Below are 17,500 nucleotides of genomic sequence, written 5' to 3'. Positions count from 1 at the left end.
TTTTTTTTTTTTTTTTTTTTTTTTTTTTTTTTTGAGCGGGGTTCATTCGGTCTCTTTCATTATCTTTGTTTTGCTCATTATTTTGATACCCTCCTGTATGTTATTGATCTTTGTTGTTATTGATGTCATTTACTATTTTAATGTTGATGATTTACTTATACGCTTATTTATATGACTGCTATAATCCTTATTATTATCAATATTGTTTATCATTGTTATTATTTTTTTTATTTCTTATTATAAAATTTATCATTTTATTATCTTATTTCATTATTATTATTATCAAACTTCTTTACTATTTTTATTTTTAAAACATTTCATTATTTTTTTATTACTATATCATTTCATCATTATTATTTCTTTTATCTTTATAGGTAGTACGTATCATTATTATTATTATCTTTGTGTTGTGAGTGTTGATTATGTGCGTAAAAACAATATTTATGTGTAGTATGTCATTACATCTTATTATTTTTTTATTATCATTACTAGTAGTATAGTATATCATTATCATTTTATGGGGTTTGTGTTGTGAGTTATGGTGCATGTGTTATATATTATTTAGTTTTAGATGGTTGTAATATGATATATATATTTTTAATATTTTATATTTTTATAAATAAATAAAATTTTTTGTTGTTAAAAAAAAATTTATATAATATATATAATTTTTAAAAATTTTAATATATATATATATATTTTTATAAAATTATTATATTATATTTTATAATATATATAAAAATATATATATTATATATATTATTATATTATAGGGTGTGTGTGTTTTGGTGTGTGTGTGTGTGTGTGTGGTGGTGTGTGTAGTATACTACATACATAATAAAATTATGAAATATATTTTATACTATTCATATATGTTCAGTGTTATAAAAATAAATATATTATATATATATATATATTATATATATGTAATATAATATATATTATAACATATTATATATATTGTATATAATATATATTCCTACATACATATGTAAATATATTAAATTTTAAAAAAATTTTGAAAAAATATTATTGAAATTAAAATAAGATACAATATACAAATGTAATTAATATATATATACACACAACGAAAATACTATTAAAATAATATATATATATATATATAATATTATATTAATAATATATGTATGTTTGGGGGGTGTTGGCGTGTGTGTGTGTATGTGTTTTGTGTTTGGCTGTGTGACGTACACACACACACCATTATACATATATATATAATTTATTATATAATATAAATATTATTAATATAATATATATTATATATGTACGTTGTGTATATGAAATTAATATAAATCAAATATATTTTGAATTTTATATATATGTATTATTGTATATAACAAAAACCACACGCACACCCAACACACACCCCAAAACCACCACACACACACAATATAAATATAAATTTATATATATATTTATTTGGTGTGTGTTGTTGTGTGTGTGTGTGTGTGGGGTGTGTGTGTGTGGTGTGTGTGTGTGTTTGTGGGTGCGTGTATGTGTGGCTGTGTGTGTGTGTCATGCGTGTGTTGTGTATCTAATATATTATTTTTATGTAGTATGCATGTTTGTAAATACATACATATAAAAATATGTGTTTATATTTTTTTTCTGCAAGTAACTGCAAAAAACTTAATGTTTTCAACCGCCCATTGATTCAGCCGTTTCCGTGTGTATGGTTTCACGTCGCTTCACACGGCAAGGCCCCCTCGGTTTCGACCGGGCGAAACAGCTTTTTTTTTTTTTTTTTTTTTTTTCTCGAGTCACATTGTGCGGAACTAGAGGCTCTAATTCCAACTTACTTTCATTCTTTGCACAAATTTCTCTAAAGACTTGGTTCACGTGTTTTGAAATGGCATAACGTTACAAATTAATAAATAGATATGCGTATATACATTAGTAACGTTGTGTCATTTCAAAACACGTGAACCAAGTCAACATTTCATTTTGCATTCCATGATGCAATCTTTGGGGAAATTGGGAATAATTCTCAGGTTCCCCACATTCTGACCCCAAAAAACCCGTTTCCCCGGGGTCGAACCGGGACCTTGGCCCTGTGAAGCCACGGGTAACCTACACTACGGAAACGCGAAAGAAAGAAGTTTTAAAGACATTTAAATGTTTTTTTCTTTTCTTGCAATATATGGTTGTATGTGTGATTTAAAATATTTATATATTTGTTGTTGCTATATACACATCCACAACATAATATATGTATTAATCATACATAAACAGTTCCCCCCAACATAAAAACAACAGTACTTACATTTTTGATTTTTATAAACCCAACCCTGAAAACGCAAAGTCTTCAAGTGCATTATCCCCTTTCCGTAGTGTAGGGGTTTCAGTGCGCTTCACACGCGCAAGGGCCCCCGGGTTCGTCCCCGGGGGGAACACTGTTTTTTGGGTCAGAATTAAAACGGAGGGGATTTTTTCCAATTTGCTTCATTTTTTCCAAAATTTTCCCCAAAAATTGCCATGTAGACTTAGTTCACGTGTTTTGAAATGGCATAACGTTACAGATAAATAAAAAAATTTTAATACATATTCAACATATTGGCATAATACACACATGCATAAATGTGTGTGTTAAAATATATAGAATATATCATTATACATATACATTTGGGATTATATTTATATCTATAATATTTTTCTTTAGTATTGGGTTTGGGCTTGCTTGGATGCGATGTTGGTAACCCCCATGTTGCCTTTTAGTTTGTCTTTTTATGGGCAAGGTTATGGGGGTACCCTATTAAAATAATCCCCTGTTTGTGGGCATCTATAAATGAAAAAGGGTTTTGAGAGTCAAACCCAAAGAAAATCCGGGGCCTGTGGGAGCCTTATATGTGGTGGTTTGTGTGTGTGTGGTTGTGTGTGCGTGTGGTGTGGTTGTGTGTGTTGGGTTGTGGTTTGTTTGTGTGTGTGTGTGTGTGTGTGTGTGTGTTGTGTTTTGTTTGGGGGCCAGAGATATCATCATCATTTAGGAATGACCCTTTTGGGTGATCACCCGTGGCATCTCCACAATAATATTTTGGGGTGTGGGCAGAGCTATCAAATAATAAGCATAGGTTTTCCCAAATTTTTGGGTTTGCTCGCAGTTCCTTAAATAGGAATGCTATCTCTTACCTTTTTTCATGGACTAATTTCCCCTAGCATTCTTTCTTTTTTGCCCTGAACTAAGTTGCACTGATAAACACCGAAAACCATGCCCCTCGCAACTTAGGTAATATAATAGATGATAGACTGATATTTATTATAATATAAAAAAGAAAGATAGTGTGTGTATGTATGCAAATATACAAGCATATTTATCTATTTATTAGTAAGGTTATGTCATTTCAAAACACGTGAACCAAGTCAACATTTCCTTTTGCATTCCATGAGGAAATTGGTGGAATAAATGTCTTCAGTTCCTCACATTCTAGCCCGAAAACGGCTGTTTCCGCCCGGGATCGAACCGGGGACCTTGCGCGTGTGAAGCGCACGTGATAATCACTACACTACGGAACAGGATAAATTGAAATGCTCTTGAAAACATTAAGTGTTTTAACATTTACTTGCATTATATATATATATATGTATGTGTGTGTGTGTGTGTGTGTGTGTGTGTGTGTGTGTGTGTTCATATATATTTATATATTTATGTATGTATGTGTATATACACTTATATATACATACACACACACACATATATGTGTGTATATATAAATATATATATATATATATATATATATATATATATATATATATATATATATATATACATATATATATATATATATATAAGTATATATATATATATATAAGTATATATATATATATATATATATATATATATATATATATATATATATATTTCTGCAAGTAACTGTAAAGCATTTAATGTCTTCAAGAGCTTATCAATTCAGTCGTTTCCGTAGTGTAGTGGTTATCACGTGCGCTTCACACGCGCAAGGTCCCCGGTTCGAATGTGAGGAACTGGCGGCTCTAAATCCAACTTAGTTTCATTCTTTGCACAAATTTCCTCAAATATTGCATTATGTAGACTTGGTTCATGTGTTTTGAAATGGCATGACGTTACAAATTAATAAATAAATATGTACACATATATGTGCGTATACACATACATGCATAAATACAAGCATATGAATATATCTATCTATATATCTATATATATTTGCTTGAGTATTGGGTTGGTCTTGCTTGGATGCGATGTTGGTACCCGACTGTTGCCTTGTAGTCCTTGTATGGTCTAAGGTTATGGGAGTCCACCCTACATAAAGTAATCCACTGCCTTGTGGCATCTATAAAATGAAAAAGGCTTCCAGAGTCAACCCAGAAGAAAAATACGGAGCCTGCTGGTGGCCATATATATATATATAGATAGATAGATAGATAGATAGATAGATAGATAGATAGATAGATAAATAGATAGATAGATATCATCATCATACGGAATGATCATTGGGCTGATCACCCATGGCATCTCACACAAATTACATATTTGGGATGTAGTCAGGAGCTATCAAATAAGTAAAGCATAGGTTCCCAAGTTTTCTCTCTGCTCGCACTTCCATCTAACTAGGAATGCTATCTCTACCGTTTGTTCAGTAGGACTAAATTTCCGCTAGACATATCTTGCTTCTGCCGTGAACTACCAGTTGCACTGATAAACACCAACGCCCTGCTGCCAGCAACTTCAGGTGATATATAGATAGAGACTGATATTCATATATACAGATATAGATAGATATGTGTGTGTGTATGCAAAAGCACAAACATATTTATTGATTTATTAGTCATTTCAAAACACGTGAACCAAGTCAACATTTCCTTTTGCATTCCATGATGCAATCTTTGAGGAAATTGGTGGAATTAATGTCTCAGGTTCCCCACATTCTGACCCGAGAAATAGCTGTTTCCGCCCGGGATCGAACCGGGGACCTTGCGCGTGTGAAGCGCACGTGATAACCACTACACTACGGAAACGGATGAATCGATGGGCTCTCGAAAACATTAAGTGTTTTGCATTTACTTGCAATATATATGTGTGTGTGTGTGCGTGTGTGTGTGTGTGTGTGTGTTCATATATATTTATATATTTATGTATGTATGTGTATATACACTTATACTTATATATATATATATTACTATATATATATATATATATATATATATATATATATATATATATATATATATATATATATATATATTTCTGCAAGTAACTGTAAAACGATTAATGTCTTCAAGAGCATCTCCATTCAGCCGTTTCCATATTGTAGTGGTTATCACGTGCGCTTCACACGCGCAAGGTCCCCGGTTCGATCCCGGGCGGAAACTGAATGATTGCATCATGTAGACTTGGTTCACTTGTTTTGAAATGGCATGACGTTACAAATTAATAAATAAATGTCTGTATATACATATATAGACATATATGTGCGTATATACACACACATGCATAAATGTGTGTATACATATATATGAATATATCTATCTATATATTTGCTTGAGTATTGGGTTGGTCTTGCGATGCTGGTACCCGACTATTGCCTTGTAGTCCTTGTATGGTCTAAGGTCATATAAAGTAATCCACTGCCTTGTGGCATCTATAAGATGAAAAAGGTTTCGAGAGTCAACCCAGAAGAAAAATCCGGAGCCTGCTGGTGGCCATATATATATATATATATATATATATATATATATATATATATATATATATATATATATATATATATATATATATATATATATATAAATGCACACATAGATATCATCATACGGAATGATCATTGGGCTGATCACCCGTGGCATCTCACACAAATAATATATTTTGGGATGTGGTCAGGAGCTATCAAATAAGTAAAGCATAGGTTCCCAAGTTTTCTCTTTGCTCGCAATTCCATCTAACTAGGAATGCTATCTCTACCGTTTATTCAGTAGGACTAAATTTCCGCTAGAAATATCTTGCTTCTGCCGTGAACTATCAGTTGCACTGATAAACACCTGCAGAAACCAATGCCATGCCGCCAGCAACTTCAGGTGATATATAGGTAGATAGAGACTGATATTCACATATACAGATATAGATAGATATATGTGTATATGCAAATATACAAGCATATTTATTTATTTATTAGTAACGTTATGTCATTTCAAAACACGTGAACCAAGTCAACATTTCCTTTTGCATTCCATGATGCAATCTTTGAGGAAATTGGTGGAATAGATGTCTCAGGTTCCCCACATTCTGACCCGAAAAACAACTGTTTCCGCCCGGGATCGAACCGGGGACCTTGCGCGTGTGAAGCGCACGTGATAACCACTACACTACGGAAACGGCTGAATGAAAGAGTTTTTAAAGACATTAAGTGTTTTTACATTTACTTGCAATATATATGTGTGTGTATGTGTGTATTTATATATATTTATATATTTATGTATGTATGCGTATATACACATACACAACACACACACACACACACACACACACACACACACACACACACATATATATATATATATTATATATATATATATATATATATATATATATATATATATATATATATATATATATATATTTATATACATATATATATGTGTGTGTTTGTGTGTGTAATACATACATATCAGTTCCCTGCAACATAACAATCAACAGTTACTTACACTTAGACATTTATGTAACCAACTATGAAAGACGCAAAGTCTTCAAGAGCATTCATCCGTTTCCGTAGTGTAGTGGTTATCACGTGCGCTTCACACGCGCAAGGTCCCCGGTTCGATCCCGGGCGGAAACAGCTGTTTTTCGGGTCAGAATGTGAGGAACTGGAGGCTCTAATTCCAACTTCATTCTTTGCACAAATTTCCTCAAAGACTGCATCATGTAGACTTGGTTCACGTGTTTTGAAATGGCATAACGTTGCAAATCAATAAATATGAAATACATACGAAGGGAAGTACAAGAAAACACACGAATATGCCGAAGGCCTTTTCGCATTTATTGCTTCGTCAGGGCATAAAAGCGAAAAGGCCTTCGGCATATTCGTGTGTTTTCTTGTACTTCCCTTCGTTGTTCCACTCGCAGTGTGCACAGAGATATCATCATCATTATAGTTTTCTCTTTGCTCGCAGTTCCATCTAACTAGGAATGCTATCTCTACCGTTTGTTCAGTAGGACTAAATTTCCGCTAGACATATCTTGCTTCTGCCGTGAACAACCAGTTGCACTGATAAACACCTGTATTTATATATATTTATATATTTATGTATGTATGCGTATATACACATACACACACACATATATATATGTATATATATATATATATATATATATATATATATATATATATATATATATATATATATATATAATATATATATATATGTATATATATATATATATATATATATATATCTATATATATATATATGTATATAATACATACATATCAGTTCCCTGCAACATAACAATCAACAGTTACTTACATTTAGACATTTATGTAACCAATTATATAACACGCAAAGCGTTCAAGAGCATTTATCCATTTCCGTAGTGAAGTAACGTTATGTCATTTCAAAACACGTGAACCAAGTCAACATTTCATTTTGCATTCCATGATGCAATCTTTGAGGAAATTGGTGGAATAAATGTCTCAGGTTCCCCACGTTCTGCCAGGAAAAATAGCTGTTTCCGCCCTGGATCGAACCGGGGACCTTGCGCGTGTGAAGCGCACGTGATAACCACTACACTACGGAAACGGCTGAGTTGATGAGCTCTTGAAGACATTAAGTGTTTTTACATTTACTTGCATAAAGATAATAATAATGATAATAATAGCAACACACGCACAAATATATATATATATATATATATATATAGATATATATATATATATATATATATATATATACATATATATATATATATACATATATATATATATATATATTTATTTATTTATTTATTTATTTATTTATTTATTTATTTATTTATTTATTTATGTGTGTTTTGCTATTATTGTCATTATTATTATCTTTACCAATATTATTATTTGTGTTATCATTATTAGTATTGTCAATATTATCATTTCTGTTATTATTATTGTTATTATTATTACTATTATCATTATCATTATCATTATTATCATTATTATTGTTAACATCATTATCACTGTTATTGTTGTTATCATCTTTATCATCATGAATACCATTATTATTATTATTATTATTATCGTTATTATTATTCTAATTATTTTCATTATCATTATAATCATCATCATTGCTATCATTCATCCTTATCAAATTTACTAGTAGCATAGTTAACAGAAAAAAATATTTTTTTATTAATTGATATCTGTATCTCGCTAATAAAAACATAATTCATATATTTTAATTAATCCTATATATACCTCCGTCACAGTTCTCCGTAATTTATTCCTTTACCTCGTTAACTTACAAATAATTTCTATTAATTTATTCCTGTAGAATAAAAAGATGTATCTAAACCATTAATTCCCTAAAAATCTACAGCATAATTTACTACCTTCTTGTCACTCTTCCATGATTTATCCTTGTACCTTGTTAACAGACAAATAATTCATATTAACTTATTCTTGTACATCGACAACAAGCAGATAATTCATATACTTTCGTAACTACTATATTGTTTACTACGCCGTACATTCTTCACCAATCATCCATAATTTATCCTTGTATCTCTTTAATAGACAAATTATTTATATCAAATCATTCCTGTGTCTCAATAATAAACAAATGATTTGTATATTTTCTCAACCACTAATCCACTTATAACCCATTACATAATTTACTATGATGTACCTCCTTCCCAGTTTTCTGTAATCCATCCCTGTACCGCGTTAATGGCCAAATAGTTTTTGTTAATTCATTCCTGTACCTCGCTAGCACGAAGATTAATTTAAATGATACCTCTAAACCATTCATTCATTAATTATTTACTACATAATTTACATTGTTTTACCTCCTTCCCAGTCCTTCATAATTCACCGCTGTACCACGTTAACAGATAATCTGTATGAACTCATCCCTGTACCTTACTAACATTCATAAATTTTTCTCAACAACTAATCCACTTATAACTTATTATTTAATACACTGTACCTCCTTCCCAGTCCTCGTTAACAACCCCCCCAAAAAATGTTAATTCATTCCTGTACCTCGTTAACAGGCAAATAACTTCCATTAATTCCATTCCTATACCTCGCTAACAAACAAATAATTCATATGTTTTTCCCAACCACTAATCCATCAGTAATCTACTACATACTTTACTACACTGTACCTCCTCCCCCGTCCTCGTTAACAAAGAGGCACAGACTCCGTTCAACTTTTCCACCACGAACAGAGGGGTCGAGAGGAAGAGCACCAGGTGAGGTTGTCGATCTTGGTTTTGTCTTCCACTGATTCTCATTTCCGGTGACTCTAACTTGGGGAGTAACTTCCTCACTTCCATCTTGCCTCCTTTGCCCTCCTTGTCCCTCCGTTGTTGTGTTTTTGTTTTTTCTTTTTTTCTCTTTTTTTCTTTCTTTGTTTTTTTATTGATTTTTTTAAAACTTTGTTGGTGTGTTCGCTTTTTTTTCTCTTTTTCTCTCTCTCTTTTTCCTCTCTCTTTACTCTCTCTCTTCCCCTCTCTATTTTTCTCTCTCTCTTTTCCTCTCTCTCTCTCTCTCTCTCTCTCTCTTCCCCTTCTTCTCCTCTCTCTCTCCCACTTTCTCCTCTCTCTCTTTCTCTCCCCTCTTTCTCTCTCTCTCCTCTTTTCCCCTTTCTTTCTTTCTCTTTCTCCCCTCTCTCTCTTTCTCTCTCTTCTCTCTTCTCTTTCTCTCTCTCTCCCCTCTTCTCTCTACCCTTTTTTCTCTCTTTTTCTCTCTCTCTCCTCCCTCTCTTTTCTCTTTTATTCTCTCTCTCTCGTTCTCTCTTTTTTCTCTCTCTCTCTCTCCTCTCTCTTCCCCTCCCCTTCGTCCCCCTCTCTCTCCCTCTCTCTTCTTTCTCCCCTTTTCCCCTCTCTCCTCTCTTCCCTCCCCTCCCTCCCCCTCTCTCCCCTCCTTCTCTCTCTCTCATCTCTCCTCTCTCCCCTCGGCTCTCTTCCCCCCCTTCTCCCCTTTTTCTCTCTTCTCTCTCCCCCCTCTCTCTCTCCTCTTCCTCTCTTCTCTCTCCTCTCTCTTTTTCTCTCCTCTCTCTCTCCCCTCTTCTCCCTCCCCTTCTCTCTCTCTCCCCTCTCCTCTCTCTCTCTCTCTCTCTGTCTCTCTCCTCTTCTTCCCTCTTTCGCTTTTCTCTCTCTTTCTTCCCCTTCTCTTCTCTTCCTCTCTCTCTCTCTTTCTTATTTCTCTCTCCTCTCTCTCTCTTTCCCATTTCTCTCTCCTCTCTCTCTCTTTCCCATCTTTCTCCCCCCTTTTCTTTTCTCTCCCCTTCTCTCCTCCCCTCCCCTTCCCCTTTCTCTCTCTTCTCTCTCTCCTCTCTCTCCCCCTTTTCCGTCTCATCCTCTCCCCGGCCTCTCCCTCTCTGGGTTCTCTTCTTCTCATCTCTCTCTTATCTCTCCCTCTCTCTCTTTTAAATTTTCTCTCTCTCCCCCTCCTCTCTCTCTCTCTCTCTCTTCTCTCTCCTCTCTCTCTCTCTTTCTCTCTCTCCTCCTCTCTCTCTCTCTCCTCGTTCCCTTTTTTTCCATCCCCTCTCTCTCCCCTCTCTCTCCCCCTTTCTCTCTCTCTTTCTCCTCTCTCTCTCTCTCTCTCTCTCCTCTTTTCTCTCTCTTTTCCCCTCTCTTTCCCCTTCCTTCTCCCTCCTCTCCACTCCCCTCTTCCCCCCTCTCTCTCTCTCTCCCCAACCCCTCTCCTCTCTCTCCCCTCTCTTCTCTCTCCCTCTCTCTCGCTTTCCTTTTTTCTCTCTTTTTCTCTCTCTCTTGTCTCTCTCTCTCTCTTTTCATTTCTCTTCCCCTCTCTCCTCTCTCTTTTCTCTCTCTCTCTCTCCCCCTCTCTCTCTCTCTCTCTCTCTCTTCCCTCTCTCCGCTCCCCCCTTCTCTCTCCTCTCTCCCCGGCTTTCTCTCCCTCTCTCTAACTTTCTTTTTCCTCTCTCCCTCTCTCTTTCTTTTCTTTCTCTTTCTCCCCTTTCCTCTCTCCCACCTCCTTTTTCTTTTTCTCTCTCTCCCCAATTTTCCCCTCTCCTCTCTCTCTCTCTCTCCTCCCTCTTTTCCCCCTCTCTCTCTCTCTCTCCTCTCTCCTTCTTTCTCTCTCTCTCTCTGTCTCTTCTCCCCCCCTCTCATCTCTTCCTCTTTCTCCTCTCCGTTCCCTCTCTCTTCTTTTTCTTTCTTTCTTTTTCTCTCTTCCTCTTTTCCCCTCCTCTCCTCTCTCCCCCTCTCCCCTCTCTCTCTCCTCTTTTCTCTCTCTCTTTCCCTCTCTCTCTCTCTCTCTCTTTTCTCTTCTCACTCACTCTCTCTTCACTCTTATTCCCCACTCCACTTTCTCTCTCTCCCCCTTTTACTCACTTTTCTGCCAAAAAATCGATTAAAAAGAAAATCTTTGGAACTAAAAATTAAAAATGGACAAATGGGATATACTCCGAACCTTTTCAGACAAAAGAGCATCGCATATTTCTTCCGAAACACGACCCACTTCAAGTCTATATTTCTTTAATTTTCTCTTTTTCTTTTCTTTCCTTATTATTGGGAAATTTTAAATTTGGGGGGGGAAAAACTCCTTTTTCAGTGACTTTTTTTTAACCAAAGAAAAGGATGGGTTTTTTAACTCTGGGAATTAAGCGCATTAACCCAAAATTACAGTTTTGTTTTTGGGGTTCGAAAACCCTGATAAGTATTTTTTGGAGTATCGAAATACATACAGACAGAAGGTGATATACAAATTTTACACATATGCGTATATCGTAAGAGTAAATATCTTCTGCTGGTGTTTGTGTTCGTTTTGTGTGTGTGTGTGTGTGTGTGTGGGGTGTGTGTGTGTGTGTGTGTGTGGTGTGTGGTGTGTGTGTTTTTGGGGGTGTGTTGTGTTTTTTTGTGGTTTTTTTGGGGTGTGCCTTTTGGGATATGCGTTTCCCTGTGATACGTATGTCCGTATATATCCGTATACACAACATAAAAAAGTACAAAACCCAGATAAACATACAGCCACCCAACATTCATCCAGATAGACTGACCATTTACAAATCATTATTTTTTCTCTCTCACACACACACGCAGAGCTGACGTGTTTGCATTAGCTGACATATCAATCAATCTCGCTCATTTGATATCATGACACTGACTGATGCTTCCTACGCAATGTCTAATTGATTAACATCTAGTTTCCTTTCATGTTAATTGATAACGTGTCATGCAAGCAATGACTGTTATCATGCACTGATCCACTGCGTTGCTTTATTCCCGTGTTATTGCCGTTGTTATCATCATCGTTGTTGCAAGTGTTGCACATTGATTATGCAATTTAACTCCTGTTATAATATGAGAGGTCGATAGTTTTTTTTCTCTTTTTTCTTTTCTTTTCGTTATCAAAATTTGACTTTGATTGATTCGCTATATTTTATTTGTTCCATCCAGTTTTCCCAAAATCTATGATAATTGTAAAGAAAATTCCGTAAAAAAAAAAAAAAGGTAAAAAAAATATATATATATAAAAATATTACCTACTGTTAATATAACTTACTTAACATAATTTACTGTTAAATTTATTTAATAACATATTATAAATGCCAGATTTTCAGTGCCCTGAACGAAATAATGAAATAAAACATTTATTATTCAAACTATTTTTTTCTCTCTCTCTCTCTCTCTCCTTTTTTTGTGTGTTTAAATTATAGTTATAAAATAGCAATAATGTTTATCATGATAGGAATAAGGATAAAAATAATGACAGTCATAGTAATACGATGATAACAATGATAATAGTAATAATAAAAATGATGATGTTGATAATGATGATGATGAGCGTTATAGTTATGATGATGATAATAACGATTATAATAAAGATAATAATGATAATGATGATAGTAATGAAAATAACAATATTAATTATAACAATGATGATGTTTATAATAACAATGATAATAATTATAATGATAGTAATAATAATAATAATAATAACAATAATAATAATATCATTATTATTATTATTATCATTATTATTATTATTATCATTATCATTATCATTATTATTATCATTATTATTATATTATTATTATTATTATTATTATCATTATTATTATTATTATTATTATTATTATTAATAGTAATAATAATGATAATTAATAATAATAATAATAATGATAATAATAATAATGATAATAATAATAATGATAATAATAATAATAATAATAATAATAATAATAATAATAATAATAATAATAATAATAATAATGATAATAATAATAATAATGATATTATCATTATTATTATTATTGTTGTATTAAATAAACAACACTTGCCTGTTTATAGATATGAGCATCCCTTCAGACAGAAACGTCCTAACAAAAGTGTTCGAAAAGATGTCAAAGTATAAAGACCTAGAAATAGAGGTTAAAAAGATGTGGCATTTAAAAACCAAAACTTTGCCTGTTGTTATTGGAGCACTTGGCCTTATCAAAAAAGGTACAGATAAGTTTCTTGAGCAAATACCAAGAATTCCAAAATTAAAAGAAATACAAAAAATAGTCTTAAGCAGCACATCACATGTTCTTAGGAGAGCATTATCAATCTGAAGTGTTTTTTGTGTGCGTGAATTGATTTGACTGGATGTTTTGATTTGTAGTTTTCTGCATATTTTGCATGTTTTCGTTGATGTTCCATTGCCTCAAACTTCAATCACCCTAGGTCGCTGGTAGTGACTCGGTCTTTGATTTTAATTAGCAGATCTAAGGAAACTTTCGTATAAAATAATAATAATAATAATGATAACATTAATAATAATAATAATAATAATAATAATAATAATAATAATAATAATAATAATAAAATATAATAATAATAATAATAATAATAATAACAATAATAACAATAATAATAATAAATAAATAATAATAATAACAATAACGCTAATAATATTAATAACACTAATAATAATAATATAATAATAATAAACTTATGAAAGAAATGACATATAAATGAAAGTAAATTGTTACGAGGTGGTGGCCGGTTTCTAAACAACATTCCTGTCTTTGAGGACAATCTGACGTGGGTACCTTTCGCAAGGCATGTGTATACTCTGCACATGGTTTTGTAAAAGTATATTGGCGTCATATGTGATGTGATATGATATTGTGTGTGTGGTGTGTGTGTGTTGTGTGTGTGTGTGTGTGTGTGTGTGTGTGTGTGTGTGTGTGTGTGTGTGTGTATGGATGTATGTGTGTGTGTGTGCGCGCGTGCGCGCGTGCGTGTGTGTGTGTGTGTGTCTTACAGTTACCTCGTGAAAACAATCAGTTTGCAAATTCCCCGTTTATTTCGCAAAAATACAAAAAATATATATTTTTTAAATACACCTATAATAGTCGGTGACCATAACAGAAGGAACAGAAAACTACTTTTTTTTCTCTCTCCAAAATAGTCAATTATTAATTCAGTCAATTTGCAATTTAAAGCAGAAGGGGTCATACAGTCCACAAAACACATGCATTTTCTAACCAGCTCCGACTTCCCGCAGTAAAATTTAAGCCGAGGTTACACTAGCCTTTTCTGACTCTGGCACCACACGTAAGTCGGGGATTACCACCCCTTTTGACCAGCCTGGGCGAATATATTTTTGTATCTTTAACATCATTAAAAGCCCCAGTGCGACTAGCCAGGTGGAATACGACTGTAATATAACCCCAACCGTGAGACTGGGCGGCCGGAGGTGTTGTTTTAGGTACCGAGGCTGTGTCTATGCAATGGAACTCACGCGTGATCGTGTCCTGCCGAGTCTGCAATAGTTCCTCCTGTCAATTCCCGCGCCCGTGTTTCGTTTTCTATTAGTCCATTCTCAGGAAAGGGAGAACTGGCAACTCAACATTCTAGTAGTCCGATTCGCCAAGGTGTTTTCTCTTTTCTTTTCTTTTTTTTATTTTGTAATCAACTAGCTCTTAATGTCTGTGCTTTCATTTGCCTGGATTTATGAAAAAAAACGAATATACAATATTTTTATTTTATCATTTTTGGAATATGCTGCTTTCATTATATTATTTCTTTTCTCTCAAAAGCAGCTTAACGAATCGGAGGACGCCAGAGCCCTGGCTGAGTTGCCAGTTTTTCCTTTCCCGATAATTGGAGTGCCAGTCCCTAGTGCCTGAATGTCAGTTGCTTACACCTGAATGCTGAGTCATTGAACATTAATGGTAAATATGCCCATAACATTAGCTAATCTAAATTGCTGTCCTCTTTCATTTCTCTCTCTCTCTCTCTCTCCTCTCTCTCTCTCTCTCTCTCTCTCTCTCTCTCTCTCTCTCTCTCTCTCTCTTGTTATTGTTGTTCTTGAATGTTCTAATTCCGATCAAAGAAGCTATAAAGTCGTATCCCACAGAGGATCGTCACCACCACTGCATTCACTTAAGGGTAACGTGACTCTGCACACTATAGAACCACAGTAGCTCTCTCTCTCTCTCCCTCTCTCTCTCTCTCTCTCTCTCTCTCTCTCTCTCTCTCTCTCTCTCTCTCTCTCTCTCTCTCTCTCTCCTCTCTCCCGTCTCTCTCTCTCTCTCTCTCTCTCTTCTCTCTCTCTCTCTCTCTCTCTCTCTCTCTCTCTCTCGCCCCCGAGATGCAATTATTTCGATTACAATGGTACAGAAGGCGTTGGCGTGGTGGATGCTGTTTCAGTAGTATATACAGTGAGTTGTTTAGAAGTAAATCCCAGTGGTACAGAAAAATGCGGTTTTAGTGGTAATAAAAATATGACAACAATCGAGACAAGTATGTTTGCATGTATGTGTGTATGTGTTTGTATGTTTGTGAGTGTGTATGTGTTTGTATGTTTGTGAGTGTGTAATGTGTTTGTATGTTTGTGAGTGTGTATGTGTTTGTATGTTTGTGAGTGTGTCTTTCTGGGTGTATGTGTGTGTTTATGAGTGTATGTGTTTGTGAGTGGGTCTTTGTATGTCTGTGAGTGTGTGTATGTGTGTGTGTATGTATGTGTTTCCTTTTTTTTCTTTTACGTGTGGTCACATCTTATGGCTATCCTTTGTACAAGTGATGGTTTATTCCCTCCCTTGTATGTGTGTGAGAGAGAGAATATGAGTTTATGTCATTTTTTTTCCCCCTCGCTTTGAAGAAAGTGGAAAGTGAATAAGTGAGGCATAGTTATTACTGTCAGCCATTCACAGGGAATCTTTAATCATAGGTTGTAATTAAATGAAACAAAACTTTAATTAAGAATAGCAGCTACCTCAGTATATCGCTCCCCTGATTAGATTTTAATGTGATTTTGTTCTTGGTTTAAGATGAATATTATAAAGTTGTTCTTTTCCTATTCCCTTTTCTATATTTTTTGTCTTTTATGGTAGTTTGGTTGTGTGTTTCTCTTTGTTTTATATTTTAGATATATGTATGTATATATATATATATATATATATATATATATATATATATATATATATATATATAATTTATGGTCAATATATTTTTTTTACTATATATTTTCTGTGACTTTTACCAATGGCTCATTTCCTCTCGTCTTATTTTCTCGTTATATAACATCCCTTTTCAATAATTTTTTTTTTTATCTTTTTCAATAACCTCCTGCTTCTTCATCTGCCCTCTCTTGCTCCTTTTTTCCGCTCCCTATAAAGATTCCATCATCTCCCCCTCTCCCCCCCTCTCCCTTCCTCTCCCTCCCCTCTCCCTTCTTCTCCCCTCTCTCCCTTCCTCTCCCTCCCTCTCCCTTCCTCTCCCCTCCTCTCCCTTCTTCTCCCTCCCTCTCCCTTCCTCTCCCTCCTCTCCCTCCCTCTCCCTTACACCCCTCCCCCTCCCCTCCAACGGCAATCCCTAATCCAGTCGCCAATCTTCCAACTTTTCTCGTATTGAAGCATGAGAACCAATCCAACGTTGATGTGGGAGGTCACTTTTTCGCCTCTCCTCTCCTCTCTCCTCCTCCTCTCTCCTCTCCCTTCGCCTCTCCTCTCCCCCAACCTCTCATCCTCTGCTCTCTTCTCCTTCGTCCCAGCTTCTCCTCTCTCACCTCCCGGCCTCTCCTTCCCTCCTCTCTCCCCCATCTTTCATCCCCCACCTCCTCTCCTCTCCTCCTCCTCCCCACCTCCTCTCCTCTCCTCTCCTCCCTCATCCAGAGCTTCATATGACCAGATGAATTTCAAGAAATCATCTGACGTGAGGTCAAGAGTCATCACACGCATATATATATATATATATATATATATATATATATATATATATATATATATATATATGTATTATTATATATATATATATATATATATATATATATATATATATATGTATATACATTTATATATGTGT

At 34.3% G+C, this 17,500-nt stretch overlaps 6 non-coding genes across 6 annotated transcripts; 2 read left to right on the top strand and 4 right to left on the bottom strand.

The window, feature by feature from the left end:
* Positions 1 to 3,458: 3,458 nt before the first annotated feature.
* Positions 3,459 to 3,530, bottom strand: Trnav-cac. The gene has a single exon. It is a non-coding gene; the product is annotated as a tRNA-Val (tRNA).
* A 1,407-nt stretch (positions 3,531 to 4,937) lies between these two features.
* On the bottom strand, positions 4,938 to 5,010 carry Trnav-cac. The gene has a single exon. It is a non-coding gene; the product is annotated as a tRNA-Val (tRNA).
* Positions 5,011 to 5,291: 281 nt separating this feature from the next.
* Trnav-cac lies at positions 5,292 to 5,364 on the top strand. Its single transcript has one exon. It is a non-coding gene; the product is annotated as a tRNA-Val (tRNA).
* A 927-nt stretch (positions 5,365 to 6,291) lies between these two features.
* Positions 6,292 to 6,364, bottom strand: Trnav-cac. Its single transcript has one exon. It is a non-coding gene; the product is annotated as a tRNA-Val (tRNA).
* A 387-nt stretch (positions 6,365 to 6,751) lies between these two features.
* Positions 6,752 to 6,824, top strand: Trnav-cac. The gene has a single exon. It is a non-coding gene; the product is annotated as a tRNA-Val (tRNA).
* An 888-nt stretch (positions 6,825 to 7,712) lies between these two features.
* On the bottom strand, positions 7,713 to 7,785 carry Trnav-cac. Its single transcript has one exon. It is a non-coding gene; the product is annotated as a tRNA-Val (tRNA).
* Positions 7,786 to 17,500: the final 9,715 nt, after the last annotated feature.

The sequence above is a fragment of the Penaeus monodon genome, chromosome 7, assembly GCF_015228065.2.
Source record: "Penaeus monodon isolate SGIC_2016 chromosome 7, NSTDA_Pmon_1, whole genome shotgun sequence".
In the NCBI taxonomy this organism is placed as follows: domain Eukaryota; kingdom Metazoa; phylum Arthropoda; class Malacostraca; order Decapoda; family Penaeidae; genus Penaeus; species Penaeus monodon.
Note: the sequence above shows the minus strand (reverse complement) of the source record. Positions and strands in the feature narration are given on the sequence as shown.